Raw genomic sequence first — 17,891 nt, forward strand, 5'->3', positions numbered from 1 at the left:
TCTCTGTAGAAAATGATTACTGCCTTAAAAATAATTTTACAAAAAGCTGCAGCAGCCAATGCTTAGAAGTGATACCTCAGCTTCCTCTTTTCTCTTCAGCGAGACATGAATTAAAAGCCTAAAAGTGTTAAAGCTAACGTCATTTCCTCAGCAGGAGAGGAGGAAATGCTCACCTGGAACTAGCGCGGTACATGGGGTTTTGTGGGGATGGCACAAAGCACCGCTCACCTACCCTCACCCTGCCTTTGCCTCTTGCCCACACCAGCCCAACAGCACCTTCATCCCACCAATCAAATTAATTTTGAAGATGCTCCATCATGCTGGTGGGAGACAGCTGAGGAGATGACAACGACAAGCTCCTTTGCTGCTGGACTGACTGGGGCAAGAGGCACCACAGGACCTCACTGACCAGCTTTCTACAGGGGCTGGCACAGGGTTGGGGCAGGTGGGTATGTCTGGAGCCACCACTGTGTTTCTGCAGCCCCTTCTCTTCTTGCCCCTTAGACTCCAGTCCCCAAGCCCCATCTTTCACGTAAGACTATTCACAGCCTCAGGAAACAAGAAACCAGTAAGTTGTGCTTTAGAACTTCAATAAGAGTTCAGCCAGCTGAAGACAAGCTCCAGAGCCTTCTCCAAAGCCTGTGAAGCTGGTGGTAACACCAAGACTCCCTTTCACTTCAGAGGGAGGAAGTCCTAAGGGAAGAGCGAGTTGATAGCTGACCCGCTTGCCTCACAGCACAGGCTGAGAAAGGGAGCTGTAGCACAAATCTCTTTGGTGCATCAAGACACAAGCAATTCCCCTGACACTGCAGATGCTACAAGAAAGATGAACATGAGGTCTGGGTCTCCCGGGGTTTTTTGTTGTTTTGCTTTTGCTGAAAGCTGCTGTTTCAGGGAGACTCCTTTGCTGAGCTGATTTTGCCCCAGTGTTTGTACTGTGGAGTCACTTAATTTAGTTAACAAAAATTATAAATCCACACAAAATCGTATCATTTCAGAGCATCCCTCTGCATGTCTATACTCTCCTTGCTCATATTTACTCATTCCCTTCCCACTATCCCCAGCCACTCCACTGCCATCAAAGCACTCTCGTCAGACTCTTTCCTTATACTTCAGGCTCACAGACAGCCAGCGTCCTTTGTTGTTCCCCTCAGAATACCAGCACATAAAGGACAAACTACAGTGCTGATACAAGTATCAAATTAGCAACAACAAACACAAGCAAAACCCTTCATATATAGGGGTTTCCACAAGAAAGACCCAGGGACAAAACAACACAGCGTTTCTCACTCCTCCACACCTCCTCAGGCTTTGTTAGCCTGGTATTCTGATATTTTTACAGTCCTTGGCTAAGGACCCCGGCATGCTGGTGATCAAGGGCTGAGAACATCACACTCCATTGAGACACTGGTGCTGGGCAGGGCAAGCACCCTTATAATCCAGATTATAACAATTACTTAAGCAAAAGAGCTTTCCTTCCCTGACAGGTTGGGCTAAGGAGGTGTATGCAGTCCATTTTGCTCAGCTGGTGTGTGGTAACCTGCTGCCTCACCATTGTCCCTTCATGCTCTAATGCCTTGTTCTGCACAAGTGCTGGACTGTGCCTCCAAAATACACATTGTAGAGGCAGGGAAAATGGTGTAAATTAGCCCATTTCTAATAAATAAAGAAACAAACAAACAAATAAATAAATAAATTTCATTTCTTAAACAAAAAAACAAACAAACAAAAAAAAACCTGTTCACAGAATATTATTCATGATAGCCTAACAGCTGTTATTTTTTAAGTAGGAGTTTGAAGAAGGTTGTCAGTCCACAGTTACCCTTTATTAAAATCCTGTAGGTCAATATGGGAATAACTACCCTGTATTGAATAGATGAATTATACGTACCAACAAAAATTCAGCATAAATAAAAGTCAGGGGCTCTCAGAATATCTTTTAGCATGCGGTATAATACACAGTATGTGTGGTTTCCATTATGGAAGAAATGGTTTGTTGACTGTGACAAGCTGTAATTAGACTGTAATATAAAGCAGGGCCAGTTTAATGCTCTGTGTTCATACACTGTGCATCACAATGGGATCTCATTCATGGTTGCCTATTCCTTGTGCCTACCCTAATAACCATCATTAACAAGAACGGGTAAAAGCTTTTTTTTATTTGCATATACTCTACAAAGTCAGCCTATGGGTTCCACAAAAAGAAAGTGATATTACACTGACCATACCAAACATGAATGGAGCTAAGAAATGAGCTTCTCTCTGATACTGAATTTGATCAGTGAGTTCCAAAAACATCACAAACAGTTCAGCCTGGATAAATATCAGACCTGTACATAAATCAAATTAATTTTGAAGATGCTCCATCATTAGGCTTCCAGTACTTTCAGCTCCCAGGGAGAACACATTTTTTTCTCCATGGTTCAGCGTTAAACACAGTTGCAGGAGTCCATAAGACAGTTCAGCTTGCAAAAATGCAAGTGCACTTTTATTTTACCCAGACTGGCTTCTACTTTAATGCTCGACTGGGTCCATATCTCTGAAAGTATTGAAGATACAATCAGCTGCCCTATATGAGGAAGGCCAGGGACACTTCTACATGGTGGAAGTTGCAAGAGACTACTACCAAAGTTATCTAAAGGACAGAGTAGTATAGAAGGTACAATAGGGAGGGGGGAAAATGGAAAAAAAAAAAATGTCAGAGATACTGTGTAGGAATAGAAGGAGAGAGAACATTGGATCACAGGAAGCATGTAGGAGCAAAACCCAAAGATGAGTAGACTCATGAAAGACCTTGAAATTGAAAAGGGGCATGACCTTGGTCATGAAGGAATTAAAAGAGAGGAGAAATTACAAGATCACACTGGAGAAAGCTCAACTTAGCTGGGTATTCTCTGGATTGGAGGGAGGTTTTGTGCATACTAGGATTCAAGAAGGAAAGAGGCTGCAGCCACCAACCCAGGAACAAGACCTTTAGGTGGAAGGAAAGAAAACAAACATGAGTGCAATAGGTGTTATCTGACCAGGGCTATTCTGATCTCTTCCCAAGAACTTGTGAGGAACTTGGCAAGGAAGAGGATCTGTTGGGCTTGTCACAGTGGCCACACTAATGAATAGTCCCCAGTGACACAGAGCCACGTGTCACCAGGGTGAAAGCTCTGGAAGGTCATTTCCCATCGCTGGCTTGCTTTACCTTCCTCTGTGAGCAGATCCCATTTAGATGCTGCGATAAAGCAGGTTTCTCGTTTGCATTTTCCAAAACAGGCTGATGGTTTGTTTGCTTTTTTAGAAATTCTTTCCTATGACCTTGGCTGGAGAAAGCTCACAAATGACTTCTGCTATTTGACTTGACCACTCATCAGAAGCAGAGAGAGAAGCGTTTCGGCAGCCTTCAGCCCATGCATGGCAGCAACAGCTGCCCAGTGTCTCCCAGGTTTCAGCTCCAAGAACTCAGCCTTTCAATCAAGCCAGTTTGAGATGAAAAACCACAGCACAGATAGGAAACAGAAGATCGCATGTGTCTAACTGCTGTTCATCTGCTGCCCCACCAATTGAAAGCAATACTAAACGACCTGCGGGCTGTCGTCCTCATGCCCTGACTGTGTGGGTTCTGAAGCGTTGATTTCACACTCGGGGGGGCACACGGGGGAGAAAACAAAGACACCTATTTTTTTTCCAAGGCAGCAACTGCTTGTGAAAGCCCTTGCAGCAGTTTGTTACAGCCTGTGTCGCTGAACATGCTGCCAAACATTCAAAAGAGACAAGCAAAGATCTGAAAGATTTGCAGAAAATAAAGCCAACCACCAGGGCTGGGATTTTCCAAGGGAAATTAAGTGGAACAACCTTACTGAACAGGAAAAGTCAGACCTAAAATACTGTGAATATTGCTGTCTTGCTGTGACTAAATTAACTTTTGTGTGACTTAAAATAGACCTGGCAACTCCATATGTGATCTGAAATAGCTTCATACAACGCAAGACACTCTCATTCACTTCCATTAAGAAGGTTTTCTGCCTTGCGCAGCCTGACCACAGGCAAGGCACAATGCTAATGAGAAAAGGTCTCGGTGAAAGGCTGAGGCTCCCGAGCACAGACGTCAGACATGGAAAAGCAAAGCTGGGTGTCATGGGTGCAGTGCATCGTAGGAGGATGTACTAGGTATATTTTCTATTGAAGTACTCTCTTTGTTCAAGAAAATATAAGTGGTTTCATTTCTCTGCTGCAAACAATTAACTTCCTCCTCCTTCTAGCAGGAGGAAGCTGTGGGGATTTTAGGCAGGAGGGAAACATAAAACCCAGAGAGAGGCCACCTCTGAAATACACCTACGCACGCAAGTCACCGACAGCTGCCTCAGAAATGTTGGTTTGCTGCTTGACCTATTTCTCGCTTCAGCAAAGGAGAAGAAGAAAAACAATCCACCATTGATTTTGCAAGTAGTCGTTCTGCAGAATAAACCAGACCAAACCCAGTTTTTATTTTGCTTCCTGGAGATCTATCAGAGAGGTCACTGGAGAAGTTACAGAGATGTAGAACATGAGATAGAGAGAACGTGTTTTCAGTTCAAGAGGTTGGTACTTGCTAAAGCTCCCCAACTGCCCTAGATTTCTCCTTACTACAAGAGCTTGGTAGAAAAATAAATCCTACAAAGGCCAAAACCTGTGGGTTACAAAGTGGTTTTGACTACCCAAAGGAGGGGTTTAGAGCAGGCTCGTCAAGACCAATGATAAATGACAACCCTCTGCATAGGCTCCCAGCATGAAAGATGGCCATGAACATCCTTTCTCAATGACCCCCACTTACTCCTTTCACAGCCCCTTCCCTTGCCTTTGCTGCTGCCTGGCCTCAGCTAGCTTTCATTTCTGCTGCCACACAGGTATGAGCCCTCCCTTAGCCCATCCTACAACAGCATGGATGTTCTCTGCTGGAAAGCTGCTCTTTGCTAACCATTTAGAGAAAAGCTACTCCTGAGCCCCTGGACAGGCACCTGAGCTGAAATCTCTGGTGGCAGCAATGTTTTTGCCAGGCTGGAGGCTTTGCAGAGGTAGACGCATTCAGCTGGAAGCATGTGGGTACACGGGACCTCTGCAGAGCCCTGTGCTGCTCCAGCACTGGATGCAGGTCTCCGGGGAGGCAGTGGCACCAAGGGGCTGGGGTGGGTGGAGGGGACCGGACATCATTCCTGGCAGGTTTCAGTCAAAGGCTCTGACCTTTAATACTTGTTTCTGAAGGGCAGTGTCAGAAGAGCAAAGGCTGTCTAGAAGACGTAGTTTCCCAGATGGGAGCAGCACTGCTGGGGATGGCATTGGCATCAGGGAGAAGTTATTATGCTTAGCAAATGGAAACATTTAGGGTCTCGTGCATGAACTGCACTGACTGCAGTCACCTTAGAAAGAAGAAAACAAGTGACATCTGCCCACACAGAGCAAAGTGCCTCTGCAGGAGGCAACACCATGACAACACCCAGCAGCTAATTTATTTTTCAGGACAAGACAAATGCAAGAGCAGCCAGGCTGGGCAAGGGAAGAAGTCTTTACAGTGCAGCCACCTCGTAGAGACTGGGAAAGCACATAGCAAAACTTCCCCAGAATATTTTATCCAAGGAATTGAGGAACTGAAGCCTCCCTCTGAGGCGTCTGGCAATGGGCTGGAAATGCCAATGTGCCAAAACAAGTCCTGTGCTAGGAAGCATGGAAGTACAACACCCTTTGAGGCCTGTCCAAGAGGAAAAGGTGAGGTTCAGTGCTACAGCAAAGCCTTGAGAAACAGCCCTGTGGTGAGCAGTGCCTCGGGGAGGTGTGCGGAGAGGCAGGCGCCAGGGCAAGTGTGATCATCGCCCACCCCATGGGCACATCTCAGCAAGCCTCCCAGCTACAGCTGATGCTGTCAAGTGTGTATCTCTGTGGTCAGGCAGTGGAGAGAGAGCCGGCAGGACACGCTGCTCCTGTTCCCATGTCTACCGCAGACAGCCCAGCCCAGGCACTGGAATCTCTCCCTGTTCAATACAAGAAAGCTTGAACCGAGCAGGAAAAGGATGATCACTTTGCAATGAAAGAAACTGTAAATCATGTGTGCAAGCAAAATGATGACAGGACAATCAGCTGTTGTTAATGAAGTCCTGGATAAACCAGATGAGGAAGCAGAACAACAGTGCACTCTCACCTGGCTCCTGCAATTACGCACCCAGAAGCATCAAGCATAATTAGACAGAGCCACCTATTTTTGGAGTTAGGAAAATGCAGCAAGAGGGCCTAAAATCAGGTCTTCTTGGAAGAGAGCAGGGAGAAGAGCCACAGAGAGCAACTGCACTGCCTGGAAAGCACTAGGGGCAGCTTGCCACGCTCTCCTGACCCCTGCCAGGGAGGTCACCTGGCATCTGGTGATCACAACAATGCAGGGAGAATCCACAAGCTTTGCCAGCAGAATAACTGAGGATTTCTTAATCCAGGGACTGTTCCCATGCCTGAGGCCAAAATGCCTGATCAGCACCCTGCAATCAAACCTGCAAGCCTGACTATCAGACGTCTGGTACTCCAAGAGGTGAGAGGAATTTCAGAGGGGCTGGAGAGAAAGAGCAGTTTCCAGCCAGAAGCTGTGTCTGCCAGTAAGGAGATGATGAAAGAACATCCAAGTGGAAAACAAAGGCAGCTGGGTGGGAAATTCTCTTTCATTATAAGGGTAAAGAGCATTTTCCTAGTAGGAAAAGGAGACACAAGAAGCAAACCTTATCTCCTCCTGAACAGACTTTTTTTCTCAGCAATTCTGACCCAGAAACTTTCCCTCAAACAGCCTGTGTCAGAAGCTGGAGCTATAAAGTCTGCAAAGGAATGCTGCCTCTCACCCAGCAATGCAAGGAACCTTTGGAGAGGGATGCTGGGAGGAAAGAGAGACCACACTGGCCATTTGTGCCATCTCCAGCTGCCTCCCTGTTGTAAAGCTGCTTGCACGGGATCCCACCTGGTTCAGGAAATAACTACGCAGGTACATCAGTGCTTAGTTCTTTAAGTTAGACCTGCACCTCATGAAAAACTGACCACCATGCACACAAAAAAAGTGTTGCTTGAATATTTAAAAAAAAAAAAGGCAGAAAAGCCTGAACCCAATTCCAGTACACGCTTTGCCAGTGTGCACACCGAGAACAGAATTTTCTCCCTGTCAGGGCTGGATCCATCACCTGCGGCTCACACTGTTGATCCCGGCTGTCAGTCCCAGAGGTGTACAGGGCTGCTCCACCACCACTTTGACCATACCTTTCAGGAAGGTCTTAGTCACTGGTGGTGTCTGCTTACTCACTATCAAGGAGGGCCTTTCTCAGCTGATGTCAAACCAACTTCATGTATATATGTCACACGGGAAAGTCATCTGACTGTATCAATGGTCCAATTTTTGTCATTGATGCTGTGCAATATAACTGGTAAATGATCAGTATCTGAAGCATCTCTGGACTCCTACTGCCATATGTCCTTTGTGACCACCAGCCTGCCTTGGCACACACCTGCATCTACTGGCCATGGGTGCAAACTGGATAAAAGGCACTGGAGAGAGACACGAGGGCCATTTTGACAGAGGTTTATTTTAGGCCTTACTGCTTCCTTTTGCTACCACAATTTCTGGTTTGATCTACAAAGAAATGGACTACTGAAGAAAATAAGCTTACTGTAGTATCTAGGAAGACAGTGGGACAAGCAGGTTATGTGTTTGATTACAGCGGGATAGAGACATCAAGAGAGATGTGACACTGGAAATATTCCTGCACATAAGCTGCCTCCTCCAAGAATACAAGTCAATATTTGCAGAAATCTTGCATGCTCTACATACACCACAAACACATTATGCTGGTCCTTGTCTTGCAGCTTTTTTACCACTCTATGAAATGCCTATTTGCTTATTGTAAGGTGAAGTTTGAGGCTTATGAACTATGTAGCTGGTGAGTAGTTGAAGTCTGGTCCCTTCTTGGGTCTTCATGCCATAGTGACCAGCATGACTAGACTACCATGGGGTGATCCAAACTCCAGTCTGGATGGAGAAAGAGTCATAAGGGTCATTTAAGACTGCTGCCTCCAGATCACCTTGGGGCCTCGACACACATGCCCAGCTCAGCCCTATACCACGGAGGAGTGTGGGATCACAACTGTAGAGTCATAACCCGTGGGCCAGACATATGAGTTATGCTCAGATGTGTGTGGGTTAACAATTCAATCTTACTTGGGTGAAATGCAATGCCGGGGTTCTGCCCTATGGACAGCCTGGGGACCTGTCTCTCTTCATGCCATGGGTGTAAGTCACCTCATGTACTGCCCCTTCCGCATCCCAGGCTCTTCTCATCCTCCCATTCCTGTGCCCTTGCACCTCCTTACAACCTCATCAGTCAACTGAGTCGTGCACAGTGACCAAGACGACCAATTTCTTAAACTGTGCCAGGATTGTTGCTAGTGTTCCCACGTAGGCCAGAGGGACCCTGGAGACCCTTTCATGTCTGTATCCTATAGCAAAAACCTATCTGGGAAGCGATAAGATAAGAAAGTTTTTATCAGTTGTTTCTGTGACTGCAGATACCGCCTGCCCAGCGCTGTGGTTGCTTCTCCTTTAGAGCTCGCAAAGGCTCTAAGGCTATTTTGCCCCCTGGGAATGAAAATAAATCGCTCCAATCAGTTGCTTTTCTTGAGGTGCTACAAAACAAGCTACAGTGGAAATGTTATCATTTATAACAGATTTAGCCTGCAGGATCGTGTGTTAATTTAAATTTTAACTTTTAAAAATAGTTTCCCACAGCACCATGTAAATATAAGGTATGGCCAACCCAAGCAGATACAAATTGAGTGAAGTTATATTGCTTTCAGTTATTTATTTGTGCATTTGACAGCTACTGATGAAATCTTGCCTCATTATTCCTCCATGCCCAGGTGGATTGAAGACTCTGGAGTGACTCTGAGAGAAGGAAGAGCAGGCAGGAGACATTACCATCTTAATGATTACACTGATGCCTCTCTCTCCGTCACACCTACATGCCACCCAAATATCCAGGAGGAATAAAACATTTACTATCTTGACAAAGCGATTGTGCCCGATTCGTACCCACTGCCAGAATTATAGCAGTCCCTAAGAGCCCAGAGATGCCATCATTCCATCATTGCACTCCCCATTACCATGCTACCGTGACAACCTGCTGATACAGGCTGGATGGGCCAGCAATATGGGTTTTTGAATACACTATCTTATCAAAAAAAAACCCAAACCATAAAAACCCCAAAAACATTGTTTTCTTTGGAGGCTGTGACCTAGAATGGGGAATCTACAAATATTTTGTGTCATTCCCCCAAATATAAACTTTAAATACACCTGCTCAGCTGTATAAATAAACCAGCTGGGGCAGAGGGAAGGATGCACAAGAGAGAGACTCCTGTTTGCTCAAAATTCAGAGCTTGCTGCTAAGGTGGAGGCCTGCATACTGGTGGCAGAGACACCCCGAGCAGCAGCCAACCTCCTGCTTTGCTGTGCAAGTGCACGGCATCGGCCAAGCTCTGCTAATGACAGGTTCTTAAGGCTCACAAGTTGGCCAAAACTGCACAGATTTAAGCCACATCCCTAGCAGAAGCCATTATTCCTCCAGATGCCAAGCCCTTCCCCTGTCAGACTGTCACAGTTTCTCAAATAACAGGTTTTCCCTCCTCTTCCCTTGTCCACAGAAATGATACTTTCCTAAAATATGGATACTTTCCTAGAATACTCAGTTTTAGTCCTGCCTGGCACAAACCAGCTCAGGCCACTTGGTTAAATCTTGCCGAAGTGACAAGAAACTGAGAGCAGGATCCAGTAAGTAGCAATCAAATGAACAACTTGCCCCCTTAAGACAAAGCCACTAAATAGCAAAACAAAAGCAGACAGTGCCTTTATAATGGCTGAGGACAAGTGAGAACCAAGGAAATGAAGACAGCACAGATGAGATGCTGCAAACCACCTCGTGGGAGCTTTGAAAGCAAAGCAGGGAGTCCAAGAGGCCAAGAGCTGTCTTCACTTCAGCACACAAAGCAAGGTGTCTCGGAAAAACAAGGATTTCCCCTCACATCCCAGTTTGATGAAGGGGTGCCTGATCAATGAAAACAGATCTATCCTGGCATTTCCCAACTACATCTAGTTGGATAAGCATTCCTCGCACCATGATTTATTGGCCCCTGCTTTGCCACTGAAACCAATTGTGCTACCCAGTATGGCTGGATGATGCCCGAGGGCTGCTGCCCTATAACAGCATCACCTTTAAGGAGGTAATGACATAGGAAAGGGGGAAGCAGCAACATGAAAGAGTGACTGACAGAGCCCAGAACAAGTTTTCAGGCCTGGCATTTAGGAAAACTCTATTTCTGATGCAAAGTAAACTAGATCTAGAAATAAAAACAGAAAAATAAAAGATATGGAAGCTCTCATCATCAGTCTTAGAGGCTGGCTTTGCAGAGAAACCAGCTTTTAGGGTCATAGACTCATCTGCCATGTGGCACATCTTTTTCAACTGAATCTTTACCACAGATGGAGTTTTGCTGAATTTGTTTTAAAAAAAAAAAAAATAAAATCCAACAAACACCAAAACCACACACATAGTCTCTTAAGTATACATGCTGGAAGAACTGTCACAAATGTCAAAGGCTTGTCATTTCATATCTTCCTTAAAACAGAGGCTCTTTCATAATCCTACAAACATAAGGAGTGAGGGAAACAATAGGTCTATATTACAACAAAAATTCAAAACTTTCTGTTTGTTTGCCTGTTTTTGTGAGTCAGAGTGGCTGCTGAAAAAGCAGCAAAATGTTTGGTCTTAAGGATCATACATTCAGGTATTAACAGAAACAGCAGGGCATCAAAAACCATATTGGACATGATACAGTTACAGTTCCATAAGATCATCCCAAATATTTGCTGGAAATTGTGTTTCTATTCAAGTTTAATTTCTTTTTAACATTTAACAAAAGATGGTATTGCAAAAGCTAGAGGAGAAGAGAGAGCGGGCACATTCCCCTCCTCTACAAGCTGTTCCTGCAGCCGACAGGGAATTGCCATACTTACCCATGTCCTTATTTAATGCTTCGGTCATTCTTCACACTCCAGAAGACACCAGGGCTTTGAGACAGGTCTCCCAGCAGGTGTACCGGGACTCAAGCGCTGTGAAGGAATACAAGCACCAGCTAATTAAATCTATTGTTAAAACAATTTGTTTCTTGCTGGGGCCGAGTCATCTGAAAGTGTTTAAACCAGACAGGTTTCATTTTTGAGGGCAGACTGCCATCTTCACTAGGGAGCTCCTCACCCTCCTCACTTCTATTATTTCAGTTTTAAAGTAGAGATCAGCAGCAGATAAACGATTCATAGTGAAATAATAATAAAATAAAAATCCAAGGCCAAAACTCTGAACTCTCCATTAGAAAGAGCAGTGTTCAGTGAGAAAATCTGCAATTTAGCTAGGCAGCACGAGCCCCTAGAATGAACGACAGCGGTGAGCAATATCTGCAGCACAGGAATCATAAAGGGCTGTTTCCAAGAACACCTGCCCCAAGAGGGCACTGTGATATTATATTTACTTCATGGCTTGCGAGCACCCAGGCCTGAGCAGCAGGGCACAGGCATGTGTGTCCCTCCATCCCAGCCCAGGCTGGTGTGCCTGGCCTCCATGCACTGCAGCCACTGTCAGGACACCAAGGGAAATCCTGGTTTCTGCTTTCAATGGATTTATTTCCCTTTTAGGGAAACAAGCAAGCAGGAAAGCAGCAAAAAGCTCATCTTTCTAGAAAGCAAAGCAACAAATACAATGCAAGGTCTTCTGCTACTCGTGTGAGCAGATCCATATTCACTGCCCACTCAAACCGCCCGTCCTTCTGTCTCTGCACACAAGCCTCAGCCTGCTTTGGCCATTTTCCTCTCAGGGCCATGGCTAGTTTCTTGCTTGGTTTCTCATCCAGTTTCATTGATTCTCAGAAAAGCCCATTCAGTTAGGTGTTGGATGGAACAGACTTCAACAAACAGACCTTCAGGATGATCCCTGTAGCTGCCTTCAGCCTTGTTCCCAAAGTATCTGCCTGCTTACCTCCCTCTTCGGTACACACAAACCCACCAACTATCTGGTCCAAAATTACTTCCTTCTGCTATTTAGAGTTTGTCTTTATTGATCTTCAAAGTCTCAGCCTAAGCTTTCTCATCAGACTTGGCAGCTCTGAAGCTTTCTGGTTTGCATCCCCAGCCCTGCCAGACTCTCATATGGGTCTGGCTTATCCAGGGCTAACTAGACCTGTGGAAGAAGCCATCTCAGTGGTTATCTGAGCACCTTCAGAAAGTGTTTTAGCACATGACTTTAGAGCAACTCACAAAATCAGCCTCTGACAATTTCCATTTAAAAGCATTTAAACATCTGATCCCTAGCCATAACATTTCACCATCAACTTTGCAACTCTGTGTACTACAGGCTGTCATATCCTAATTACAGGCCAAATTCTGCAGTCCTTAATTGGCCACAAATTAATTACAATAGGTGCCAGACAACTAACCCTCTTTCTGAATACATAATGCTCTGCAACAAGGTTCTCCACAGGCAGGTAAGTAAATCAGTGTGAGGAAGAAAGTTAAGTTATTCATTTGGGATAGTTAACCACAAAATATTTACTTGCTTTTCTAACTTAATTATATTTGGAATTAACAGTCATAACTTGACATGAGAAGAAAAGCTTATAATTTCCACACTTTTCTCTCGACCCTTGTCACCACCCAATTCCAACTCCATTTCCACTAACCCAAGGGGCACTTTCTGCAGCTTTTGAAGTCTCTGCCTTGGTTAAAGCCTCACCTGAAGCCCTCTCCCTCCTGTTTGACAGCCAGCCATAGCCAGCTCTGCCCGGGGACAGAGACAGCAGGCACAAATACAGTAAGCAAGTCAACAGCCATGGTCAGCATTTAATCTTTCAACTACAGAAAGAGATTTGTTGGTGCTGAAGCAACAAAAGAGAGCGTAGAAATGTTCCCTGGTCTCAGGAGATGTTCAGCACTAAGCCCCAGTTCCTACCCATACCTTTCTTAATGGCTGCCCAGTGCTGAGAGGGGATCTCAGCAGGCTTGCTGGCCTTGAGAAGAGGCAGAAAGGGCAAGTTTAGATACTTCTCTCAACCTGGCAGCCCATCAACACTGCACAGCCCTTCCCTTTGGCTTGCAAGGACGTTTGGAGGATCTCCCTGCTAAGCACACAGGAATCAGCATCAGCCACTTGTAGGCCAAGACAAGTGTCTGCAGCACTGGCCGAAGAAGAAAAAACTTCCCAGCTCTCGGAAGGGAGGTGGTGGGAAGGAGCCATCTGAATGAAGACATAAGGAGATAACACCTCCAGCCAGAAAAGGGGTGGGGTGAGCTCCCGAGGCTGAGTCCCCTCTGCTCCCAGCTCTCCCCCAGCCATGTCTCCCCCTGCTCAGCAGGCATTCCAGCATCAAAAAGGAAAAGCTTGCCTCCCTGTGCAGCTGATTTTCTTTAGCTCTGACAAGCCGGGCATGAATTTCCACTTACCACAAGGACAGAGATATAAGATCTCACTCTTCTTCCTGCCTCTTTCCAAAAAGGGTTTTGCTGCAAAGCTCAAAATGGCAGACTTGCCAGGGGAGTCCTCTTGCTCCCAGAGCAACTCCTCTGCCAAAGCCAACTTAGTCCCTTTCATCTCCCACTCCACTCTACCTTATTGCCTTCAGGTTTGAGATTCTTGGCAGGTGCAACCTGATGCCAGCTGCAAAATCATGTTTGCAGACCAGCCCATTAGTCCTTTCCATCCTTCATTTCCTTTGGCACCTACAGAGGCACTCACAGGCTGCCCAAGAGGTGGTAGTGTGGCCTGTTGCCATATATCCATTCGCTCTAATGGCTTACAAGCCCATTTTCTGTCCTTCACACGGTTTAAATTCTCATTTTCATGAAGAGATGTTTCTGGCACGCAAGGTGTGCTGGCCTTAGATTTCACTTTGGTGTCTGAACAACCTTGGTTAATCAAATGGACATCCATAAGAGTTCTCTGTTTGTTGTTCCTCTCATCCTGCCAAATTTCTAGGACACCTCTTACTAGTCCTACAATCAGCTTCACTAGTTTATTTCATTTGAAGAAGAGGCTAAGGGCAAGATCTAATGGCAAACAGCTGTGATGATCACAGGTGCTTCTGAACACTAGGAATGTGAGGTCCTAGATCTCTTTATCTACTAAAGGGATAAAGAAATCAACATAGCCAAAGTATTTTAAACAAACACCAATCCAGAGGAGAGGGGGAGGAGGAAAAAGCCGCACATTGGCAAGCACAGCTTGCTGACCACCTGTGATTTTGGTTTTCTCCATTGCCAGTGCTGCTGTTGCTGCCAGTAAAGAGCTGTGAGACCATGGCCAAATTCAGGCTGCAGCTGTAGGCACACACAGATCTTCCGTAAAGCATTCAGACACAAGGCTTTGCAGTTAGTTTTGTACCTTCAACTTTCCATGTCTGTTTAATACCAGTGCCTAAAATAACCTCACAGGCAGCTTAATTTTGCAGGAAAGGATCTAGGGCAACAACAGCAATTCAGGTCCTGAGGCAGCTTCTATTTGGTGTACTTTTCATGGGGTCTGCCCCATTTTTCCAACTGCTCAGACATCACACTGCCCAGCGATCATTGCCTTTAAGTAGCTCACTGAATAGTACTTGGCAAGTAGGGGGCAAATAACTTCACTAAAAAAATGAGAGCATTTGCCAATAGTATCACTTTCTTTACTGGCTCTGCCCTATCTGATGGGTGTCTGTACCTGTTACAAATTAGCCTCATCTTTGCTTGTTCCCTTTGGTACTAACACCTAGAGAGTGTTGCATAGCTCCGTGGGACTACAGAGCAATTCTTGTCTGCAAAATTTTCTCCAGCCTTCAGCACCTGCATGAACTCCCTGCAATGTCCAAGTAGAGGGAAAATGGTGCTACAAGCAGTGGGCTTCTTTTCAGTCCAGTGTTCCCTGTGAAAGTGAAACAACTGTGTTAAAAAGAATAATAAAATCAAATACAGGATAAAACATAGGAAGCTTTTGTTTAAGGAGTTCTCTTTACCCATTGATGGCAAGAAGATGCTGGTAACTTCAGTATCTGTTAGGAAGAATAGTGGTTACTCCTTGCTCTATTTATAATGAGGTAGTCAAACAAAAATGTTAACATTAGTTATTTTTATTTCTTGTGCAGCTGTTTGCCCATTCCCACATTCACAGGGTGCTAAGCAATAAGGTCTGGCCATAGACTGGCACTTAGGAATTACCTGACTGGCCTTGAAAGTTACAACCCTTAGGCAAAATATTTCTGCTTATATGGAAACAGAGGTATTTAAAGAAATCTCAAGGGCTCCATGCAAGTGCAGAGGTCATTCTACACGTTGTAACTTACAGCCTCATGGTGTAAGGTATAAAACTATGGTTTATTTTGGCTTCTAGACCATCTGCATTAACAGGAGTTATGTTTCGGTATGTGTGTTCCAGCAGAACCCACATTATGCTCAAAAGCTTTCGCTCACATGAGAAATCCCTGCCCCAGAGGTGTCGATCTGTCACCGGAGCGAGGACCGGCACTCTGAGCCCATGTGGCTGCTCTGCCCCTCCTACCCCCATGCTAGCGGGACTCCCCACAGCCCTGCCTCGATGGATTGGGTCACAGGATGGGGAATTTGGGGACGATGGGATCACAGTGGACCTGGAGAAGCTTCCGAAGCATACATGGTCTACTGGCCCTCTTGTTAGTTCAGTTGTTTGCCATACTTCATGACAGCCGATATGTCAGTCCAGTAATTACACTGTAGTACTGCTCGCTGAGATTTGGCAAGAAGGCAGCCACCCAAAAAGACACAGCACAGACATGTTTGATGAACCCCAACGTTCAGATAGCAAACTGGTGATTACCCAGCACAGCCAGGATTTTCCTGTGAGAGAAGACCTAGATATTAATGAAAAAAAACCCCATGGGATGACACAGAAAGGAAAAAACCCTACTCTGTTACATCTCATGGCTTGTTTGCTCTTCTCTGGCAGTTGTGTACAGGGCAGAAGGTTGGAGATCTTCAGCTGTGGTAGCATCTCAGCAAGGCGAGTGCCCCCCTGGGGAACACCCCACTGTGTAATTGCACTGCAGCCAGGACCTGGGCAAGGTTAACTCAGAGCTCCTCCTGGGCTTGGTGTAAAGTGCTGCCCAGCACAACTTGATCTCTGGTGAGCAGTCACAGCCCAGAAAATGCAGGACTCACCCTGGGTGAACTTACCCAGGGAGGTAAATTAGCTTATGCTGAGTTTGGAACAGGCAGGTTACTTCTGGGGCAGCTGGTAGCTCTCTGGTGTCCCTGCACCTCACACCAGCACGAGTGGTCCTTCAGGAGTGTATCAGCCCTTTGGCAGGGGAACTGACTGTGTGTCAGGCCGATGCACAACCATGCTGCTGAAGTCAGAAAACATCCCCATAATGAAAACCCTGATGGTGAGCTCCAATAATGTATACCTCTGCAGACCAGCTCCTCCTGCTCACGTACCAGACTGAACAAACTAGTAATTGCTGCCTGATTTCTAATTGCTCTCGTTTACAAGAGCAATGGAACAAGTCAGTTTTACAAACACAGTTTTGATGTAAAAAATGTACCCAACAGCTCAGAAGCTCAGCATCCTTTTATAGGTTAGAACTGAGTACCCTACTGAAGTATATTGGTGTGACCCAAATATTTATACCACAGGTAGCAGTACTTGAGGTGGAGGGATTGAAAGCAGAAAGAGATTTCTGGTGCATTTCTTATACCAATAAATGTTGAGCCAGCAGCTAACAAGGCAAAAATATGTTTCTCTGTGACCCAAGCACAGCACAAAAAGCTGAGCTCAGACATATTTCCTCCTCCTCTGCCTGACAGTGTCCTGCCAAACCAAAACCTCACATTCATGCCTCTTGCTGTCTTTCTTTGGAGCTTTTTGCAGCAGTCACAGGCCATGCTACAAGCTGTGGGTCAGGGGCATGGAGATGCACCGTACTGATGTCTGTAGCCCTGGCAGCAAAGCTAGCTCACAGGGGTTTAGCCTGGAGCGTTCTGGAGGGGGAGTGTTTGCTACAATAGCTGCTGCATCCCCGTTTTCACCAGGGTCTCCTTCAAGGCACTGCACAAGCCCTTCAGCCCCCAGGATACTCCTGCAGCATCTACCTACACAGTGCTTTTGGTTGAGAGGAACACCTACTGAACCATTTCTGAGTCTGAACCTGTCTACCTCAGCCAAGCTTGCTGAAAGCCTCCCAAAAGTGACAAGCTCCCTCAAGCAGGTGGGGAGTTACCAGCAATGTGGGACTCCTCAGCATTGCTCCTTACCAGCTCAACATAGTTCGTAGTCACTGCTTTGGTTTTTCCACTGCAGTTTGGAGAACACCTCTTCTGGTTATGTTATTACAGGGGGCTTCAAAGAGGTTTCCCATAAATGAGGATTTTACCTGTAGGCTTTGTGAACACGTCTGTACGTGAACTCCTGTTCCTGTTTTAAAAGATATACTGAACCTCAGCCAAACCTCTACAGATGGCAACACATGCATCTTTCTATCTGTCAGAGTGTGCGATGACGGCATTTTCCAGAGGCGCTCCAGTACTAACTGGGGAAGGGGCACCTGGTCTAAGCATTTTTCCTTTTTAAAAATGTTTAGTTATATTTAGCCACCTCAAAGTTCCCAGCTCCTATGAAAAGTTCTGCTCAGACCTCTGTTAAGTCCCTGTGGTTATGACTCATGGGCTGAACAGAAGTGCCAGGAAATCATATGTATCCAGCAAAATGGCTTTCTGCATCCGGCCTACTGATTGCTAGGTGGGATTATTTTGTGTTTAAGTAACAGCAGTTTATGAACAGGAACTCCTGGAAACAGCTTCT

The sequence above is a fragment of the Antrostomus carolinensis genome, unplaced genomic scaffold, assembly GCF_000700745.2.
Source record: "Antrostomus carolinensis isolate BGI_N321 unplaced genomic scaffold, ASM70074v2 scaffold44617, whole genome shotgun sequence".
Taxonomy (NCBI): Eukaryota; Metazoa; Chordata; class Aves; order Caprimulgiformes; family Caprimulgidae; genus Antrostomus; species Antrostomus carolinensis.